The 22620-nt window shown below is 43.0% G+C and overlaps 1 protein-coding gene across 6 annotated transcripts in view; it reads right to left on the bottom strand.

Annotated features, from left to right (window-relative positions):
- The window catches only part of zfhx3b (zinc finger homeobox 3b), a 287455-nt gene that overhangs the window by 104961 nt on the left and 159874 nt on the right, over positions 1–22620 (bottom strand). Inside the window, exon 1 of one of the 6 annotated variants that reach the window (XM_076882865.1) lies at positions 10026–10082. The exons of the other annotated variants lie outside the window; for them this stretch is intronic. The gene's annotated coding sequence lies outside the window, so the exon portion shown is untranslated. Of the gene's footprint in view, positions 1–10025; positions 10083–22620 lie in introns of those variants that run through there. 6 annotated transcript variants of the gene reach the window in all.

Raw genomic sequence — 22620 nt, 5'->3', positions numbered from 1 at the left:
CTTCTCTTCACTCAACAGCCGTGCTGCAAACTTACTGAAAACCGAGAGGGTGAAGATGACAATGAAAACAAATCTGCATCGTAAAGTGGGAAGCTGTTTTTGCTGTTCATAGGTAGAGCAGCTTAGAAGTGGTACATCATACACTGTTAAAAATAAGACTGGCATATTCAAACATTTAAGCATGCTTTTGGCAGCAGGTGTCTTTTGATGGAAATCATGAGAAACTTTCAATTAAACAAAAGCAGCGAGACGGGGGGGGGGGGGGGGGCATAACAGAGTCAAATGTTTACCCAGCTTGTTTAGTGTACGGTTGTTTATTTCTGGTGAGAAGCTCACAACTAAAAAAAAAGTATATGTAGAGCACAGGAAAAACCTGCCCGACAGATATTCTGTCTGTCAGCTAAATGGAAGTAGGAAGTGATGGTAAGGGAAACATCCTCCACCAGTACAAACGGTTTCCCCTGTGTTGCCTGTTGTCTCGAGGTTAGTCAATGTAGCATCCCAGAAAAGGGCTGCGCCACACAAACAGCTCAGAAGTTTCACTCACTACAGGAAAGTGTCTCATGCCTACAATCAAAAATGCATTGCTTTCTTTTTACCTTCGTTGACATCAGTAAGAAACTGCTACCACTTGCACTGTAACGGTATAACTTCATGTATCAGTCGATCTTCTTCACCATGAACAACATGGTTGCCACTTATCTGAGCTATTTGCTAGAAGTGAGGACAACCAATAGAGATATATTGATTTTCCACCATTTTGGTGTAATTTGGTGAAGATTAATTAACATCTCGCCTTGCTCTGCTCAGCTTGCTGACACAATGAACAGGGACGGGTCACAGGAAGGTCTAAAGTCAGAACCCAATTGGTCCAAAAACAAGGTGGCCTCCACAAGACTCTTGCCCACCCCCAGCCTCTAAATTACCTAGGCTGACACTGGTGGGGAGGAGTCAGGAGCCCACTTTAGGTCTGTACTCAGGCCAGTGGTTGAACGGGTCAAGACCTCCCCATTAGGGAGCAGGTCAAAGCCACATAACTCTTTAGCTAAGGTGAGGGTCACTGCGATGGTCTGTCCGAGTCGGGGTCAACCAGAGGTCTCTGGCCACTGAGGTTCATGGCAATACAATAAAAGTAATCAATCTGGCCGCTAGACCCTGGTCAATAATATACTCCCAGGCTGTGGAGGGTCACCACCTGTTCCCTGGCCTCTCCTTGGACTGTCCTGGACCTCCTGAAGTGCCTAGATCTTGGATTTCACTGTCCTGAAGGAGAAGTGGAAGTCTGGTGCAGAGAATAATGAAAGTCCACATATATAGTTAAGCACTCTGGTATAAAACCATGACAAATGTATAAGCTCTCAATAGACAGCAACTGCAATCGTTCGGTTGTAATTATTTTACTGCGTGCTCATGCAGTTAAGTCAGCTGTCAGTTAATATCCATTTGGTAACAAATCTGGATCTTCTTTGTCTATAGGTGGCACTTCACGTCACACCAACAAATACCTGGTCATTTCAGGATGCCTCTAGTAGAGAATAAAATGTGCTTTACCAGAGTCCAGCCTAAACAGAGACAGAGCTAGGCTATGAAATTGACACGGCTCACCGACATGAGCTGTATCCTTTTTTAAAAAATGCAGACATGCCTTTTTATATCGTACTCCTATTGCACTGACAAAAAAACCTCCTCATACACTGTATGGTGACTAGTCAGAATGCATTTTCCTTAATACTGCTAATCTTACTTTCTTTCAGTGTCTTGTGACAAACATTGCCAGCACTGCTCTCTCTCTGTTCTTCCCTCTTTGGCCTCTCACGCTTGCTATGAATGGAGACAGACAGCATCCTTGGCTCCTGCCAGGATGAGGCAGCAGTTAATTCTTGGCTGCCCTCCCTCTTTGCTTAAAGGCAGGTATAGAGTTTCCAACAGCTCCAGCTGGCTTGATACAATGGAGATCTCAGTGCAAAGGCAAAGTTCCAAGCAGGTGAACTAACCTCTCCTCCTTTGCCTTATAGGCCTTATCAGCCATATCAACAGTGGTGCCACTAACATCCCTACACCTCCACCAGAGCTGACTGGAACTTTCTCAAGTTCCAGTCACCCTAACCCTTAAGTCTCACACCATTGCCAGGCTGTGTGCCCTTTCTCATAAAGAAATATAAAACTACAGTCACATTTGAAACACAGCTTAACAAGAAGCTGGTTCACGGTCAAACACCACTATTCATCAAATGCGCTAGAATAAAAATGTAATAAAAGAATGTAAAAAGTTTGTGTCTAAACACATACATGTTTTTAACATGAGACGGGTATTTGGACTCATTTCTTATCTCCATCTCATTCCTTCTTTCCTTTCCCCCCTCTGCTCTTTCCTGCCAACAACATGACATCTCATTAGGCAGTATAATCAGCATCCTATTTGCATACATCTGTTTTATTTTATTGATTGCCTCTCATTCGTTAAGATTCAGGGCATATAATTAATGACCAACCCCCTGGTGCCACACCCTGGGGACAGCTAATTCCACTGCATACCAAGGGGATTTCAGCAGAGGGCACAAGTGGGCTTGTCACAACGGGCACCGGGCCAGTCCTGGTCCCCTCCCTGCCTCCGGCTGTCCTTGGTCCCAGCCAGCTCCTCTAACAAGGAGAGCCCTTCCTGGGCCGCGTTAACTAAAAGGACAATTATCTTGAGAACAATGATGCTTTTCACAGGGGCTGTGTTGTCATTAATGCAGTGGATCTGGTTACAGCAGCCAGCTTAAGCTAATTAACGAATGCTATCTGTGGACTCTCATTGCTTCTTAATTAAGTAAGATTCATTTCAAAATGGGGACAGTCACTTTTTGAAAGGAGAGCTTTGCCTTTGACTTTTGTTTGAATTAATTTACTTGGTGAGGTTTGCTTCGCATGTCTAAACAACTGCCACTTAGCTGCGCCACACTTAACAAACACATGCTCAGCAGTGATCTAATACTTACAACCGACTTCAACGTAAATATGAACACAGGCTCAGATTGAGAAAGAAATATTCTTTTAAACAACAGCTTTGCATACGGGCAGTAATGCCAGAAGCAACCTTGCTCTTCCAGTTTATCTGTGGCCACAAAGCGATTTGTTCTGAAAAGCTCCAGTGACTACCAGCCTTGTGCTTCCTTTGACAAAAACACTCTCTAGACCCTGATGTTTTAACATCCGTCTCCACCATTAAAAACATATTCTGATTAGAAATTGCTGACTGACTGACACGCTGAATACTGTGGGAACAGTTGCTTTCCAAAAAGACAGCTGAGTCTGTTTTTTCTTTTTCTTTTTCTTCTTTTTTTCCAAGTTGCCTGCTGACCTTTTACACAGGAGAGGACTGTTAGTCACCAGTCACTCAGCACGACTGACAACATGGGGAAAACTGAATGAGAGATATAAGTGTGTGTGTGTTTGTGTGTGTGGGGGGGGGGGCATGCACATGTTGGGAGAGAGAAAGAGAGAGGGAGCAAGAGAGGAAAAAACAGAAAGAGAGAGAGAGAAACAAAGAGAGAGAGAGAGAGAGAGAGAGAGAGAGAGAAGGTCAGGAAGTTCAGGCTGTGTAAAATCTCGCAGAAATCTCCACATCTTGGACTGCTGCTGTCTAAAGATGGACAAACACGTGGAGGTTATGATGACACATAACCCAATTCATAGCCTTTCCATATCCTTCAAATGACACATATTTACTGCTGTCTCAGGACTCCACGAAAATAGCACTGACTCAGATGGCAGGCAGCTAGTAAACCAATCATATGCAAACTACTGCTCTAAAATGCCGCTTCTAAGGTCATGCATTTTCTGTATCTAAAGGGTGTGTGCTGGTTCAGCAGGAGCGAATCAGATGTGTAAACATAGACACACATGAGTGCAGGGATCTGGTTTGGCAACTATATATGTCCTTACTTGCTGGGTATTGTGAAGGAGGTTACAGCTGTTGATTGTGATTAAAATGTAAACATAGGCCGAGTTCAGAGAAAGGGCGAGTATGTTAGTTTGAAGCTTGATCAACTCTCACAGTTCTCCACGCCCTCTGAAATTCTCTTATTCTTCACTTAGCCAGCATGGCTGGGCAGTGTCAGAAAGACATCAAGCACATAGTGGAAAATAAAGACAATGATCTTACTTCGGTTCGAAGTTCATGAAATGAAGAAATGGAAGCCCAAGTTTACCTGACTAGGAGAAAAAATGTCTGAAAAAATTAAGGCGCTCATCTACAATGATCTCTTAAACTATCAACTAAAAGTGAGGAATTATCTCCATGTGGTGCCCATTTCTGGGGTCCCCCTGACCCCATTCTGAGTGCTCTTTCTTCCATTTACCCTGCTTTTAGCCTCTCAATGTGAAAAATGTACTGTTTTAAGTAATCCTTGTTTGTACTGACCATAATTGATTGGGTAATCCTGGTTTAACATGCACTAAAGCCAGTGCTTAAGAAACTATTAGGAGGGCTAGCAGCTTAAAGAGGCAGGATCTATCTATGGCTGACTGCTAGATCTCTATTTTTGTGCCTAGATGTTGGATGCATTTTATGATTTCTTTCCGTGGTTACCCTGTCTACTAGTCCTATCTTCCCCACATATATCCGTCTTCTTATTCTGTTTAGTGATACAGTAGTAAATTCACATGCCAACGTATTGGCAAGACAGTGCTTGGCTTATCCTCTGAACTTGACAAGAAAATCTCCTGGCATTCTTCCATCAACCTAGTGACACAGTTCCTGTGGTGTTTAGGCCAGCTTCACCTAGAGCCACAACCCATCTCCGCAGATGCGATGCCAAAAGTCCCTGTCAACTCGACATGACACACGCCACCCTGCACAGTCTTCACTGTGACAACCCTGTCATAATCAACACAAATCTCTTAGCGTCAGCATGAGGAGTAAAGGTATTATGAAGGTGGAGAGAAGGGAGAGAGAGGAGGTAGAAGGAAAGGCGGTAACACTAAGTACAGGTCATGATACAGTCTCAGCGGCTCTGGGATCAAGCAGCAAGTGTGAATGTGGTTGTGCACCCAGGACAGTCAGACAAGGGGAAGGCTAATTCCTGCTCCTCCTTCTGCCCTGGCTGCTGTGGTTTGAACATGACGCATTAGGAGATGGGGAGGTCTTTCTCTCTCTCACACACACATGCATACACACATATACACACAGAGAGGAAAGAAGAGAAGGAGAATAATCCCTACCAAGACCTCTGCCCTAATGGGGCCCACTACTGTAATTACAAGGCACAGATTTCAGATCAGGCACTTAAGTAGCCAGCTAAGAGTGCCCAGAAAACAAAAAGCTCTGTAATTATCGTCTGTCTCCTCTCTCCCCAGTGTAACTTCAGTTACCTGTCATGCTGCTGTTTTGTCAGGACTTCGTTGTTTCCTGGATTCTCCCTAATCCATGGCTGGAAGCAGCCCTGGCAGTGCGCCTGTCTGTGCAAGATGCACATTTCAGCTCGCGGGGGCGAGTGACGACATGGCACACAAAGATAGCAGAAACCTGAGTCCTCGCAGCCCCACAAGCACATGAATGCATTTTTTTTTTTACAAGAGAAGGGAGGAAAAGAAAGAGGGGGAGTGTTCAGTTTGCTCTAGACAAAAGATCCATTGTGCAGTGAAACTTTATATACATATTAGAAACTTGAAACCCAGAGCCTCAGCAAGCAGGATTCTTGTAACTGTGAACAAGATAACATTACCTACCATTCTTTCCTTCTGTCCACAGAAAAAGAGAAAAGCTTTCAATTCTACTTTTTTTTCCAGGATCCTTTTCTTTATCTCGGATTTTTTAGGGTCATCTAATATCAGCGATAAGAGAGCTGCGGTCTCCCGGCTGTTTTGTGGCCCATTAAGTAACACATTCCCCAGTTGGAGCAGAGCAGGGGGCACAACTTGTCGACAGAGATTTGCACTCAACATTCTCTTAGCTTGCAGCAACCATCTGCTTACCCTTTCAGGTGTTTCAGCAGGAATGCTATGCCCATTCCTATACTTACTGCTATACTTCACCTGCTTCAGGCTGGAAGGTATTATACATGCACTTCCTCTGCTTTACAAATACTACTCATCTGTCTTCCTAACAAGATTAACACATATGTTTTTATTATACGCCACAGGAAACACTGTCTTATATTACCTGTACCGTTCAAGGGAATATTTAAAAAAACAATGCAACTGGAAACTGAGATAACTACATGCATAGCACTAAGCATTCACTATGAGCCATACATAACACATCATTAGATTGGGGTGGTCTATATGTGCAAGAAGTTTTTTTGTTTTTGTTTGTTTGTTTTGAAAAAGGAGAAACTTGCAATTATTAGAAACTAAAGCGAGTTCAGTTCGGTATAAGTAAGTCTGTGTCTAAAAGCCTAGGAAAAGTTCCCAACATAGTGACATCATCAACTTCAGACATGTAATTAACCTATTGCCGCCATGCAGTTAGGGGCAAGACTGGACAACCAGTTTAGTAATAACAACCCTTACAACTTATAATTATTTTTCCCAAAAGGACAAACACTGAGATGCACACCAAAAGGATGACCTGCCAAAGAAAAAAAGAAAAAAAACCTTATAAACACACACACACACACACACACACACACACACACACACACACACACACACACACACACACACACACACACACACACACCAGCATTAAAGAAAAGGTGAGGAGCAACTAATATGCAACACTGGTCACATACAATTATCACAACAACTAGTTTTAAATATTGTTTATGTTAAAGCAGAGTGAGTGTGGTTTACTGCACAGGAACACTGCTGCGTAATTAAAACAAGCATGCCACTTTTTTGGTGTTTTGAACATGGGTTAATGTTTACTTTTGAAGGTACTACATAGTCATTTTATTATTGACTTACACTTCAAGCTGTGTTTTAAGCAAATTAGAAGTGTAAATATGCCTTATGCAACTTTACTGAACTGCCCTTTGATATTCATTTGCTTATTTTTTTTATGCTGTCTCTTCCCCAAGTAAGTAACAAGCTTTACTGGGATTTAGGAAGCATCTATTGAAACCACATTAACCCAGTAAAAGGTTAGTCATCCCCACAGGGTACCTTGGCACTCTGAAGAATGAACTAAATTTAAAAGTTACTTACTGTAGGATATCTTAGGGGATTATGTTAAGGTATGAAAACCATCTGTCCAGGTACATTTATACAAATCACAAAACCCTTTACTCTGTAGCAAGAAACAAGAAACATGGGAGATGGGTGACTAATCCTGATGCTTTCCATTTTAGTTCTGGCTCAGTCTTTATTTCATAAAGACATTCTGGGAGTGTTTGGATAAACGGCAGCTTCCATTTTTACAAGTTCTATTAATATGAGCCTGAGGTGGATGATTCATTGTGAACCAGACCTGGATTTTGTCAGCCTTACTTGTTCCATGAATACAAACCTTAACTTTTTCCATTAATATTTATCCAATTAACAACTATGACCAGTACATATTTGTCTGTTCACAAACTGTACTGTGGCCCGGTGAACCTCTCTGTTCCCGACTCTTTTTGAGTTTACTAATTATAAGTGCCAGGAAAAAGAAATATAAAAGCACAGTGTTGAACAAAGAGCTAAACACAAGCGTACCATTTGGGGGCCTCAACAGATTTGCATGAGGCCAGATTAGGTGATTTCCAGTCAAATGATGTAACTGGCACCTAAAGCGAGGAAGTGTGGGTGATCCTTTGTTACCGCTCTCCAACACGAAAACATCATATCAAAGAATTGATCCCATACAGGTACGGGGGAGTGCAAATAGGCTGGGATAGGGTGGGTTTTGTCTCAGCTGAGCTTAAGTAAGCATCAAGTCTAGTTTGCTGTGGCTAACTTACACACAGGGAGCCGTAAGAATAAAGAGGGCTCTAAGTTAGTTTTAATAGGCACATTATTTCTACCCCTAACACCCGCACAGGCCCCACTTTGAGCCATTGGCTGTTTGAAGTTGGCAACAGCTGTAGTGTTCCAGCCTTTATTTAGAGGTCAGCATGCTGACTTCACTTAAAAGGAGAGTGGGACTAAAGGGGAGTGCGAGAGAGAGAGAGAGAGAAAGAGAGAGAGAGAAAGAGAGAGAGAGGGAGAGAGAGGGAGAGAAGAAAAGGCAGTGGGAGGAGAAATAAAGAACAGAGAGAGAGTAAGAGGTGAAAGAATGAGTTAAAAAAAGAAAGAGTTACTAGTGTGGCAAGGGATTAGCTGAGGGAGAGGTTAAAAGTTTGTGGAGTTGCATCTGGCCTCCTGCCTGCTCTGTTGTTTATTGCCGCCGGCGTGAAGATCTGGTGCCAACATTAACCGCACCTGAACCACTCCACAGCATACACACACACCAGGACAAAACAGGAAAAGGCATGCACACAGCCTGCACTTTACTCCAATACTTTGGCAAGACATTACAGTGTACCAGCTTATTCTCCTCTATATACCAAAGAGTGTGTGTGTGTGTGTGGGTCTGTGTGCGTGCATGTGTGTGTGCATGTATGCATGCGTGCATGTGTGTGTGAACTGCACTCACAGATGCCAAGTCATGACTTCTCATTTGTTAATCCCCTGTTGCTTCTATTACCCCTTGTCTATCCCTTTCCATCTTTGTGCTCTGTCACTCTGGATGACTGCCTGGCTGCAAAGCCCTAGCGTGCCTCAGCCAAATCTTTCTAACTTAGTTGTTTCGAAAGTCTGGTGTGACAACAGTTCCAGGTCCGCTCAAACCCCCACAAGATGTTCAGTGAACATAAGACAGATGGATGTTCTCATGCTCGTTGTAAGAGTATTATGTGCCATCAGTGAGTAACACAACACTGAACGGACCAGAGAAATACACAGGGCCACTGTGGGCAGAAATCACACACAAAGAAGAATGCAAGGATGCCACCCACCACAGACCAATAAGACAGACCCTTCTCTGTTCAACTTCTCTCTTTCACTGGAATTCCCCCTTAATATTGCGCCAGCTTATATTGTGTAGCACGTGCATGAATAAGTACGCACACGGAAATATACAAAATTATGGGGACCCATGTGGGCCGGAAAAGGGAACAAGTTTGGGCAAAGATGGTTTGAAAACACTCCGGGGATTAAGGGCAGGGTACTCCTTTTGCCCCAGGCTGTATAGACAAGCACAGCAGCCAATTAGTACAAGATACCAGCCCTACCACCCTTCGTCCCTCAATGCCTCCCCCCTCTGTTCAGCTTTGCCCTGGTCTTCTGAACTTGGTATGGTCAAGGCTGGAATGCTGAAGCAGTCATATTCACATGCACATCAAACGCGATTAAGTACAAGCCCTCTGGATTTACATGAGTCCGTAAACCTTCACATCTCGGGCTAGCTTCTCAAAAGCACTTGGCTTCCTCCTGCCACAAAAGTATCCAAGTTCATTTTGGTCTGACACAGGCCCCTCCTTTGCTTGTGGAAGTAATACCAGATTACAGAGCAACTGTTGTTAAATGATGATATGATGTGTTTTTCTTGTTCTTTTTTTCCCCCTCTCTTTGTTTGTACAGCTGTTCTTCAACAGCGGGTCATCTCACTGGTTTGCTCTTGTATGGCTTACTTTGTGCAAAACTGACATCTCATTTCAGTTTGATATACATGTACAGATTTGGGTGTGACGGGGGACCTTCTGTGATATAAACAAGGGTACTTAATCAGTGTGTATCCCAGTAAAGGCTGACTTCATTCCTTCCTTTTCCTTCGTCTCCCAGCTAAGCCTCAGCTGTGCATGATTTGGCTAACTCTTCCGAAATAGTACTGTGAGGTTTAACTTTTCCGCCTGTGACTCAGGTACATGGGACGTGTCCTAACAGGCGACTCACAAATCGAGCACCTCGTACCGCATAGCCCACAAAAAAAGGTTATTTTCACCAGAGCAAGAAGGTCTAAGAAAACAAAATGAGAAGAGGAAAGATGAACACATGTATTTTACAACATTCTTTTCTTTGTCTAATCAAAGAACGCATGAATAAAAGATACACTCATCAAAACACCCATTCATAAAACTTACCACCTTTAGGTGCTTGTGGTGAAGAGACCAGGGAAGACATAATCCCATGGGGAGTTCAATGGGCACAGCAAATTAGAATATGCAGGGAAAGATAGAGTATACATACATACCCTCTCTACATACCTCTTTCTTTCACCGTCTCCACACACACACACACACACACACACACACACACACACACACACACACACACACACACACACACACACACACACACACACACACACACACACACACGGCCCAGCAGGCTGGAAGCTCTCCCAGGGCCCAGATGCTCTCTGTCAACACCAAGATTCCAGAGAGGAAGCAGGGCTTTACAGCAGCAAGCTGTACACACAGCCAGGACCTGCAAAGACCAGGAGCCAGGAGAGGACAACCTGCTCCATATAAACACAGACCTCCCTGTCTTCTGTCTGAGCCACTGGTTTTGCTTCCTCGCTCGCAGAGCTCCTCTTGCTGGCTGGACCCCCTCTCTCTGCCTGCCACCATCAAGAGGTAAATAGCTATTGGCTGCTCAATAAGTGGCTTCAGTGCGTTGGAGTGAGGGGCCTTTTTTCCTCCGCACTCTCCCAGCCTTGACAAGCATGTATTGACAGAGTAGTTACACACTAACCCATTGGGGGAAATCCTCCACATTGTGCCCCAGGCAGCTGATAAATGGAACTCATACAGTACCTGTAAGCATGATCTCCTACACATGGGCACACAAAGTGCATCTATGCATACAAACAGCGCACTATTACCACACTTACACTAATTAAGGAGAATAGGGGGCTTTATAGGGGCTTTATGACACACATTACGATGGACGAATAAATGTGTGTAAGGATAAAGAGAAAAAGAAAGGGGGGTTACAAATAATTATATACCGTCTAAATCTTCATAAGCTGTGACACAAGAACTTAAGTTCATGAACCTTTGGTGCCTCAGAAGGTCGCAGACTACCAGATTATCCGAGTTCTACAATTTGGAAACTCTTAAATATAAAATTATTTTAAATGGTAATCAAGGACATCGGAAGTACTTTTATGAACCAAAATACAGAAATAAGACACAATGTAAGTGAACAACACACCCAAAAGACGCTATGACTTTCTCTCATGTTTCAGCACAGACGACAACTAACTTTTGCCTGAGCTTGTGCTTATCAGACAAACTAATTCTCAGTCTAACTACAACCATACTCACCGTCTCTCTTTGCCCTCCTAACCATTTGGGCTAAATGTCATATGTGCCACGGCGAACCAGGAAAGGATTTAGTGACAGGGTAGAAAAGGAGGAGTCAGCACTTGTCCCCCCCGAACATTGGGGCAGAGCAGTCTCATGTCATCCTCTCTCTCTCCCCTCCACCCCCCTATGTCCGATCCGCCGCAGATAAATAGCTAGGGGTGCAGCAGTTGCTTTCACTTTGTGATATGATGTCAGTAACCTTCATTGATCTGCAGCCAGGCAGGCAGGCCTTATCACTGCTTCTCCCTTGTGATATACTGTGATCCAGGGCCCTGACTGCTTTTTAATACACTGCACTTTAGGTAACAGTGTCCCAGGCTAACCACCCTTGCTGCTAACACCTGAGGCAGTATTTTACAGCAGTGCTGTGATGGCCAGTGAGATTACTGAGAAACTAACTCTGGGAAAGTCTGCCAGCAAAATGATAATGCTGAAAAAAGTGAGCCGCTGGAATGACATGTTAGGAATTCTGTACGCTGATCAAATGTTGTGGCACGACTTCACCTCCGAGCAAGCGGCATGGAGACGAGAGGCAGTCTCGAAGAAGAAAATTCCAGGAACTGTGCATTATAAGAACTCTTGCCACTTTTCAGAACCCTTTCAATCCTGTGGCTTTGTTTGATGCTCTACCTGCGCTGTATTTTTAAGTCTAATCAAGCACCTGTGACAGAACATAGAGCCTCTGTTGACAGAGCACAATGCTCTTCTCAGGGGTGAATTTAGTGCTGACAGGCACTTCCTCACTCCAGATTTATACAAGCACTCAAGCTTAGACAACACCTGAGGTGATTGCTGAAAGTTGTACCCTTATCATGAGAAGCCTTACACAAATAAAATTAAGAAATAAGGTACCCAATGCTCCAGTGTCATGCCTTGAAAACTGTAGTTAATTGCTAAAAGCATTTAACTAAAAGCATTTAGCATGAGTGGGCAAAGACTTTGGAATACTACTTCCATTACTACTCCTGAATGTGGCAGTTAAGAGACTTTTTAAAAACATATATATTCACAAAGCAAAGTCATATTTAAGTATAACTACATAACCTATTATATACACAGAGGTTTACTCCAGCTAACCACCACCCCCATGTACATGGGTTGAAGAAGGCTGCAGATAAAGGAGACTGGACGACTAGGAGGAGAATTATCCCAACTATTGATTTTAGCTGTTGGGTATTACAGAAGGAAACAGTGGGTTTATCAGGCCAGGATCCCTCTGCACTTTCACTAACTAAACGAGTATTTTCCGGGCTTATCAGGCAAAAAGCCTATTACTGATGGTCTCAGCCTCCCCCACAACTAGACAAAGAGGAAGGGTGACCACCATTATGCACCTACTGGATGGGTTTAGTTACATGGCACTTTTGGAGACCTCTAACACTTATCCAGCACTTTGCAAACCCAAAATGATGTCCATATTACCACTGCATAATACTCCTTAGGGGTATTTCACATTTTATTATATTTATGTATATTTACGGTTATCTACTAATGGACTTATGACCTCCTCAACTATCTACTCTCCATCTTTCTCTTCCACTGTCTGCCTCTCTCTGGGTCAATGTCATTTCTGTGGGTTCTATATATGAAGACTATAACCAGAGATAATGGGAAGTGCTATAATCCCTGAGAGGAGGCTAATACCTGCCTTAATCACAAGGGGAATAAAGTATATGTTTTAATTACGGACCAAAAGATCTAGAAAGATACCTGTGAGGTACCAATCCCAGGATCCTCAGTGAGCAGGTCTTATCTGTGAAACCTGAGGAAAACCTTGCATGTATGCACTTTGCTCTGTATTAGCCAGCATGAATTAGAAGTACTCGCTATTTTAAGATGAAATTATACTCAGAGACATTTTGACTGTATACCCATTTCCCATTGTTAATAATGAACAAGAGTAGAGACTGAGAAAATTTCCCTCAGCAATTATCGCAGAAATCCATAGACTGATCAATGTGCAATCCCAAGGATTGTGTTAATACATATAAAATATAGACAACACCACGTGTGCGTATGAATGTGCATGAATTTATTGTAGCGTAAAATGACCTCAACAAGATGAGAATATTATTGAAGAAATAAAAGCTGGGTGTAATGATTTACATATTTCATCACAGGCAGCAATGAAAGTGAGTGATTAAACACAGAGCATGAGAGGAAGGGAGGCGGTATTGAGAAGAGCGAACAAGATAAACTGCTAAACAGAACAAAATGATAAAGAAATAAAACTACTTCCCAAGTGCATAATGGCACAGTAGGACATGCTGGATAAATATGTCCACCGTACGCTTTAGAGTCTGTTAGCCCAAGCCAGTCTTAGTTCTAATTAAAGACTTCAAGAATAGCACTTATCCATTATGTCAACACAAAAGTGCACATGTTCTAGTCTACAAGACAAGAGCGAGCCTAGAAGTGGAGGTGGGTGGCACGAGCAGTGAAAGACGACAGAGAATTGTGGCCAGACGTGGCACCCATGAAGGGGCAATGCTCATCTGCCCACCGGCCTGCCTTTATGTCTCCAAGTCAGCCCTGTAATTTGCTTGGAGCGGAGATAAATCTTATCTCGGAGACCTGATTAAGTTTTTAATTTACACTCCAATCAATAGCCCAGGTCTATTGGCAATGTGTCTAAAACTCTATTTACCAAAGGATTCCCTGCTATCAATTGATCAAGGACCCGGCAGCCATAAATTATGGGAACATGTGTGCGTGACAGAGGGGGAGACAGAGAGTAAGGGTGCCAAAATAGCCTGTGAGTGAGAAATTTAAAGAGCTAGGTCATATTTGACCAATTGTAGGACAGGATAAAGATAGGAGCTATAACCTCACCTGAGAACCAATCAAACTCACTTAGAACTCAGCTTAATATGCTTTGACAACATTGGGCTTAATGTGCTGAGGAGTGGATTGTAAATGAGTAGCAAAGCTAAAGCGAAATGCCCAGTTCACCTACTCTCACACGACCTTCCAAAAAGCGGCACCCAGAGTGATCATATCAAAGGCCTGAAAAAGTAAGACCTCCCACTTCCGACCCTTTCTGCATGAGTGCCGTTATCTGTTTACAGTGCCTCTTTTCCCAAAGGAACTTTAAAAAGGAATCTGCTGGAGACTGGGTTCCCCACACAGAATTCCTACATGCTTTTTCTATGCTAAGCATCCTGTCTGGGAAAACTGAGGGAAGAATTTTACAGGCACCCATTTACACTCCTAAGACATCCGGAAACAACTATTTTCTGTTCTTTATTTTTGGGTACTGGGATATTTGTTGAGGACTTTAAGGATGGAAAGATTTGTCATGCTGAAGCGATGAATAATCAGAAGTGTAAACATCCAGTTAATCATAACTCTCCTCACTTGATTTTTGATGCATGTTTTGTAAGAAGGCAATGGTAGTACCATTCTGGCTCAGAGCTAAAGGGCACAGATACAGTTCAGACTCCTCTCTGCTGTTCCCATGCAGAGGAAGTGAAGGGGAGGGAAAGGAGGGCAGCGTTATCACCGTGGAGAAAGTGTCGTCATGGCGGTTCTGCTCTGACCCTGCTGACTTGCCGATTCCTTAACATGAGATCATTTTGGACAGCTGACCTCAATATTACTGTGCTCTGATGAAACAGATCCAGTGGAGCGCCTTATTCTGCTCACCCTGCCTACAAAACATAAGTGGGACACAGTTCATTTTCAGTTTTATTGCTGCGCCACAATTAACTGGAATTACCGGAATTAACATAAGCAGAGCGAACGGGCCATTTTCCTCCCTCCTTATCATTTTCAGTGAGACATAAAATAAACACAAGTAGGCAAACTGGGCTTCCCACAATAAGACTTTCTTAAAAACTCTCTGGCTTCATTTTCTATCTGGCTCAAGTTTCACACTCTCACACTCCTGATATTTGACAAAGCAGAGTTATTGTTAAAAAAAATAAATAAAAAATGAGCGCGAAACCATTCTCCAGGTTTGTCAACAGGTTGGCCAATGGGGCGCCACATGTTTTTCGTGTTTTTAAAATGACAACATACAATAATAAGGCAGAAAAATATTGTTGTAACAAATGTTTGGGCGGATGTTCTGTACTACTTTGTCATTAGCGGAGAAGCTGTCTGGTAAAATCAGGCATAAACATGTGTCAGAATTACTTGTAATTATAGTTGAAAAACTTCCGCATGGGAGCATGAATCACCTCTGCAGCTGGCTTTCATGGAAGAAAAGAACACAGTACCCTGCTATCCTCACCTTCACAACTGCAGCGGGGGGAGGGGAGCAGAACATGGGAGACATGCAGACTAAAGAAGACAGACGGGCTCATACCAAGTCAGAGAGCCCAGTTTGCTGGTCCTCTGCTGGATTATCTAAAGAGCCACCGACGGATATGTGTAATCAGCCCCATCCCCATGTTTTTCTCTCTCACTCTCTGCCTCTCTGGCTAATGTCTCCGCCTGATTCGATTGAGGCAATTAGGCAGTAATCTATAGAGCTAGGGAGTGATGGAAACATTTCCCACTGTCCTCCTCATGTTTCTCCGAGCTGCTATAATTAGCTAACTTTGTTTCTCATTAAACATCAGAGCAGTATTTACATACCCAGATCCAATTTGGCTCTGTGGAGCCCATTCCTTTTAAACCGTCTTGAAATCCTGAAACATGCCCGTAAACAAAGGAATAAGGGAGCTGCAATCCTACAATTAGTTCAGTCAAACATTTATATATTCGATGGGTAGAATGCAATATAGATATAAATGAACAGGTTACAAAAACAATTAAAAATAAAACATGTACGTACAAAACAAAGTGGATGATCATTCAAAAGAAGGGTGTTGGTTCTGATAAAGGAGGGAAGGAAGGCCCAGTTGATCTGAAGTTCTGATATTATAAATGGATGACACACTTCCATCTTTGGTTTCAGTGAGCCATCACAACTGGAATAGCGGGCTCACATGTGTTTCCTTGAGGCTTATAATCATTTTAAATATTTTTGCAGGAACTGAAACAGTGAAGAGCAAGACTGCAAACTTAATTTGAACCAAAGTTTAACATTCTGGAGCTCTGATTTGATCATCATAATTATGTCAGGTATTTGATAGAAAACAAAACGTGAGTCCTCTCATTTGCACTTCGGTTGGTTTACACACTCATGTGGATACATTTCCCCCCTTATTTATGAAAGTGATGGCTGAAAATCTGCACTGACATTCAATGCCAAAGGAAATGCAGGAAAACATCAAAACCTCCATTCCTGCTGAATTGCTCAATAATGTGTTTAAGTGCACTACAAGCACCACATTGAGCTAAAGTACAGAGCTCACAGGAGGCGTGAAAGAATGCCAAAAGAGTGGACTCTCTTTTAAAACTATGCAGGCCTTCAGCAGCTTTAGACGCCACCCAGAGTTGTACAACAATCGCAAACTTTTCAGTTGATATGCAAAGCAGCATGGACAATTTCATGTCCCCATGGTAACAGTACCCCTGTTTTGCAAAAATGTAATGATTAATCATGCTTTTGATAACAAAGGACAAAAACATTGATGCAGCTTGAACATGTGTCAACGTATGTGTGTTTTCAAGTGTTTTTTCGGTCTCTTCTGGATCAGCTCAGTACAAAGCTTACACTATTTCTGTACTTCTTTTACTTGTTAAGTTGATTTTCTCTATTCAATTGGAAAAAATTTGTAGCTGCTTTTCAGTTTCAGACAACAATCACACTGAACTCACTGACAGACAATTAAAACCTCTCATTTGGTATAGACTTCTGCAAATGCAATATTTATTTACTACTACTGCTGCGGCTTTTTTTTTTTTAACCCAAAATAAAAACAGCCACAACTAAAAGTCCACTGTAGTCATACTCATCAATAAACTGACACTGAGAAACTTGAGCATCACCTAAAATCAGTAAGTGTGCACTAAAGCTAACAAGCAGCTTAATGGCTAAAGTTTAATTCAAGTATAAAATATTTCTTTTGGCTTTTTTTTAGCATTACGGCCTTAACACTACAGTGTGTGTGATGTACACATGCATTTTCTGACTAGAATCTGGCACAAACAAGTCACATCGACCGAATTCTGACAGGTCTGACGATCTGAAAGCTTTAACAGGTAAATGTTTGAATGTGAATGAAGCACACAGAAATCCAATCTACTGCTCTGCCTGTCTATTGTACGGTGTAGCTTGAATACATATGCAGGAGTACAGCCGGGGCTGAAGAAAAGGGTAATTCAATCAGCAACATTCCTGCATGACACAGATTCACTTTGTCAGTTGAGCTTTACCAGTAATTCATCTTTCTGAAAACAGACACTATCTCAACAATAATTTCTTTCAACTCTGATACCTGGAAAAGAGGTGCCTGAAAATTTAATAACAGGTTTTTATTGGCTAACACCACAATCCTTTCAGATCTCACCCTATCAAGAGTAAGTTTCCATTTCCTGATGTCTCCGAGAGAGCAAAATCGACCCGTGGAGAATGTGTAGTGAGACGCAAATTGTAATTCCTGCCATTGTGGCTCAACTCACAAGTGACCATACTTTTAAACAAACCATATGAACACACAAATGTGCACTGACTAGTAGTGGAATGCGTAAGTAAACAGTGCGAGGGGTAGGGCTGTATGTAGAAGACCAGATGGGCTGACAGGGGGACTTGTCCTGGGAAAGGGCTTTCCCAAACCCATACACCCCCCACAGTTCCCCTCTGGCCCTGTGTGAGGACTGCATGTAGCCTGGTCTGAGCAGCAGAGGGTTAACCGCACTGCCCAGTCACAGGCGTGAAGTGAAACAATGAAATAATGGCAGTGAGTGAACGCTCAAAGGCAGGGGGCACAGTGGGTGTGGGAGGGCAGGGGCTCGCCATTGGCTCCTGCAGATGTTGCCGGGCTTCAGCGGGTCACACAATCACACGTATTAGCATTCCTGATAGAGGGAGCCCGGATTAGGGAGCTGAATGCCTTTCTCAACTCAGTCAGAGTTTGAACACAGCAGAAAAGCAGCGCGGAGAGAGAGAAATCCCAGAAATGCGGTGATGAAAGGTGGAGACAAGAGCATAGGGGAAGAAAAGCACTCTCAGACAGTGTCGAGGAAGGCCCGCTCACAGAAAGAGCAGGCACAATGTTGCTGGCAGGAGAGAATTGCAAAGAAAGGCAGTTGCAGGAAGAGGAAGATTGACAGACAAATTGTGCCAAATTGACTAAAACAGCTAATGAAACAGTTTAACAAACAGACAATAAAGAGAAATCAAGCATGTGATAATTTAATGGTTTTGTGAGGGTGGAAGAGGGAGTGTATATATGAAACGAAGATTTCTATTTGTGGCTGAATGAGTGAATGAGCATAGACAAACGGCTTTCTTTCTTCTTTGTATGTCTGAGAGAGCGAGTGAGAGTGAGAGAGAGCAGAAACAAAAGCTTTTCAGAGTGTATGTGTGCTGTCCTGTCCCTCTTTCCCAGGACAGAGGTCTGGAGAGGCCTCATATTTCTGGCTGCTGTCAGGTCAGGGTGAGAGGCAGAGACAGCAAGGGGCAGCTGTTTTCTATGAGGTAGTCCGGCTTCCTCACACATGGCCTTTGATCCATTTTGACTTCCTTCGCCAACCAAGCTGCCCCCCCCCCCCCCCCCCCCCCCCCCCCCCAAAGTATTTATCATTACATATATGTGTGTGAGGGTAAGTGTATGTCAGCAAATGAAAGTGGGAGTTGCTATAAGTGTAGTAAGGGGTGCAGGTGGTGGCAAACTGTGGAACAAACAGTGAAACTTGGGTAGTAAAATGAAGTGAGACACAGCTCTAAACCAGGTCTTTTACTCTCTTCCTCTCTCTTTGTTTTAGCACAAAACATTTTCACAAGAATGCAGCAAGGCCAGTCTGATGTAGCTGCATGCTGTATGGAGAAAAGTGAGTAAGATATTCTAATGCACACATTTTTATTTCAAAAGAAACAATAACCCATATCATATTCTGAAACAAATAAAAGTATCATGACTGCAGAAAATCCAGGTGTCTGGACCTACAAAACAGGGGAAATAAAGCCTGTCTTTTCAAAACTTAAATCACACGAGCACATGATGATCCCGTGAAGTCACAAACACCAAGTGATCCTAAAGTGTGTCCTCACACACACACAACACTTTTATGAATTGGCGAGAATTAGCTCAAGTCTAGCATTTTTTTTCTTTAATTGTGAATTACACAGCATTTACCTTTAAATTCAAGGACTTGTTGTACTCTCATTACTACAAATAGCAACAAATGACTCAGACGTCTGTTTTATTCACGTTTGAAACTTGAGTTGTATACAGTAATACAAACAGGGCTACCCTTGATTATTCTTTGGAGCATTGTGATTTTATTAGCAAGCACATCTTTGCACAGGTGCCTAGGAGGAGACTCCGTATTTGGAAAATCTGTAGTGCATCCTGCTGCTCTAAAGTCCCTGACAACAAAGAAAAAAAAAGAAGAGAAAAAAAAGCAGCAGTGACAGTGAAACCACACAAAAAACCTTCATATTTGGCAGTTAAGGGAGGTGTACCTTTGTCCCCAACCAATGACTATCAGTGGCTCTACAAGTTAATATTTGCTTCTGCCTGCTCATAAATTTGCATTGCATTAAAACCTGACCTAAATGCATTTTTATCACGCAACGTAATTAGCTGAGCATTAGTTGTAGGAGAGCGAGAGTTTTATGTGGTTGAATCCTTTCTGAATGGGTGGTGGCTAAACAAAAGCTATGGGAGGGATGGCTACAGAGTAAAGAAGAGCTGGGCCACCAGATGAAAGAGGAAATAAACAGGGCCAGAGTGCTGCCTCTTTAATCTGCTACATTAACTCCAGCACCACAAGGGGAGGAGCCAGCAAGCAGGCAAACGGCACAGGCACACAAAAGGGGAGTGTCAATGAGGGGGTAATAAGGAAAGACAATGAGTAAACAAGCAGGGGAAGTCCAGGCTTGGCGTGCTAGAAACTCCCTGCTTCTCACTGCCAGGCACACACAAAGGCCCTGCTGTAATTAGCTACCCCAATAGGTTGTTTAGCATTTGCATATAAATGCCCTCACAGGCAAACGCTAAACACGCTGACACAAGCCATGCCCAAAACAGACGTTCGCCACACCTCTACCCTCCAGGAGGTCTCAGGGGTCCACTTATGTTGGGGTACCCCTCCCTCCACCCCGTGCTTGTACCCACTACAGGCAAGCTGGCATCCATTACAAAAAAGGCGGACGGCTCACCATAGTGCGGGTACTCAGTTCTTGTTTCTGGCGAGATTGTGAAACACTGAAGCCAGGCTTCCTGTTGAAGGCCCCACATACCCATCTGTCATGTGAAAGTACATTTTACCCTGACCACAGGGCTCAACGAGACACAGAGTGCAGGTGTCAGTCTGCTGTTTTGTTATAACAAGGCAGGAAAGAACTCATATATATTCCATGTACAATTAAACAGCCATGAACATCTGCACATATGATTGCGCAGTTGTTAAAAAAAAACAAAACCCATAGGAAACAAGTGTTTGGTCTTGATCAGGGTCAAAACTTACAGCCTTGTTTAATGTTCCTGGTCTAGTAGAGAAAAAAAGGTAGATGTAGCAGGAGAGATCAAGCTGACCGATCAAAGACAGAGCCTGAAAACATTAAAAAAAACTTTTCACGCATTTATGTTCCATGATTATGTTTCATGCAAAATGTTTTAACAGGACATGTGCTTCAGTTATACACTTCCTCTTCTGTCTGCTGTTGTTCTGACAATGGCAACTTGTGAAAAATGTCAAAAAAAAAAAAATATGAAAAACTACAGAAAGGAAGGAAGTGATGAGACTGGTGTCTGCCCTCCCCCTGCCCTGACCACCGCCTCTCTCTCTTCTCTCTTTCCTCCAAACCCATATTCTCTCCAGTGTAAACAAAAGCTGTGTCATCTACACACTTGTCCTGCTCCTGGTGCTGCTGGGAGGGAAAGAGTTCATCCACACAGCTCCTACGCCATACAAGGGCTACTTCCTGTGTTAATCCTCAGCACAGAGAGCGGTTTTACCAGTCTACTCTGCTTGTTTGCAAGAGTTTTTCTGCGCATTGCTTGTGGCACAGGAAGACCACAGAAAGAAAAGCTATCCGCTAGCATTAAACACTTGGTTCTCACCTACCATGTGGCCTGTTGTTCCCCATCAGGGCATGATCCGACATGAGGAAACACCTGGCTCTAACAAAAGCAGGCAGTAAGAGGAGCCTTTTTTACAGCCTTCCTCGTCCTCGTACAGATACCTCGTCTGATTTGCAGGGACAGCGCTGGATTTACATAAGACATACAGCCCAAATTACACAAATGAAGCCTTTTTAAAATCTCAGTCAAATTTGCATGATATAGAGTTGTTATAGGGGAAAAGACATTTTAAGGCTCCACAGAGGAAGGAGAAAACATTACATTGAAAGGGAGAAAGTAGAATCTTTATTGTCAAAGAATTGGCACAAGCATGTAAAGAGGAGAAAAACTGTTGTAACAGTCAGTATCCGTTTTGAGTCTAGCTCTTACCTCAGCCTGACTTCCTATATGTGGTCAGGGTGTGTTTTTTTTTACTCTTTTGTACAACAATGCTTGCAACGTGTTGCCACCTGAGTAAAACTGAAAAGTCACAAGTTCAATAAAAGAGGAAAAGAAAACTTTAATTAAAATGAAACCAAAGTCTAACAGACGTGAAGAAGTTATAAAAGGGATGTTTTAACCTAAAGTCATTATTATAAATTGCCATTATGCTGTCTTATTCTTACATTGGTCTCCATATTCAGCAGAAAAACTAATAGCTCCATAAACTAGCCGGGGCCCCCATCTTCATTCATTAAACAGTAGGGAAAATGAATTCCATGGTGACCAGACGAGGCGAATGACGTCACAAAGCCGAGGTCACCGGTCTGTTACGGCCCTATAGCCTTGTCTCAGCCCCATGGGACTTACCCCACCCCCTCCAGCTTAGGCCAGATCTCAGGTCTGTGACACCAAACATCAGAATGAAAGCCAAACAGTCTACCAGATTTACGCATCAAATACATAAACGCCACAGCGCTGTCATAACGAGACCTCAGCTACTGGGTGCAAAACAGCGCTGAGAACATATGTGGAAGTATAAGGTATATACGAGACAACAAATGCCATGAAACTGGATAAATATACATTTATAGTTGCTTAGGGAGGAAACGAGAGTATGCCTTCTCCTCTGCTGGCCACACACACACACACACACACACACACACACACACACACACACACACACACACACACACACACACGCAGAGTTACACTGTACATCTTCAGTTTTCGGTGTTGCTGTGTGGGAGTCTGCACTCTCTAATCAATTTATTATGAGGCACTGAAGTCCTTATGTTTGTTCA

Source organism: Maylandia zebra, linkage group LG1, assembly GCF_041146795.1.
Source record: "Maylandia zebra isolate NMK-2024a linkage group LG1, Mzebra_GT3a, whole genome shotgun sequence".
In the NCBI taxonomy this organism is placed as follows: domain Eukaryota; kingdom Metazoa; phylum Chordata; class Actinopteri; order Cichliformes; family Cichlidae; genus Maylandia; species Maylandia zebra.
This window is presented reverse-complemented; position numbering and strand designations above follow the sequence as displayed.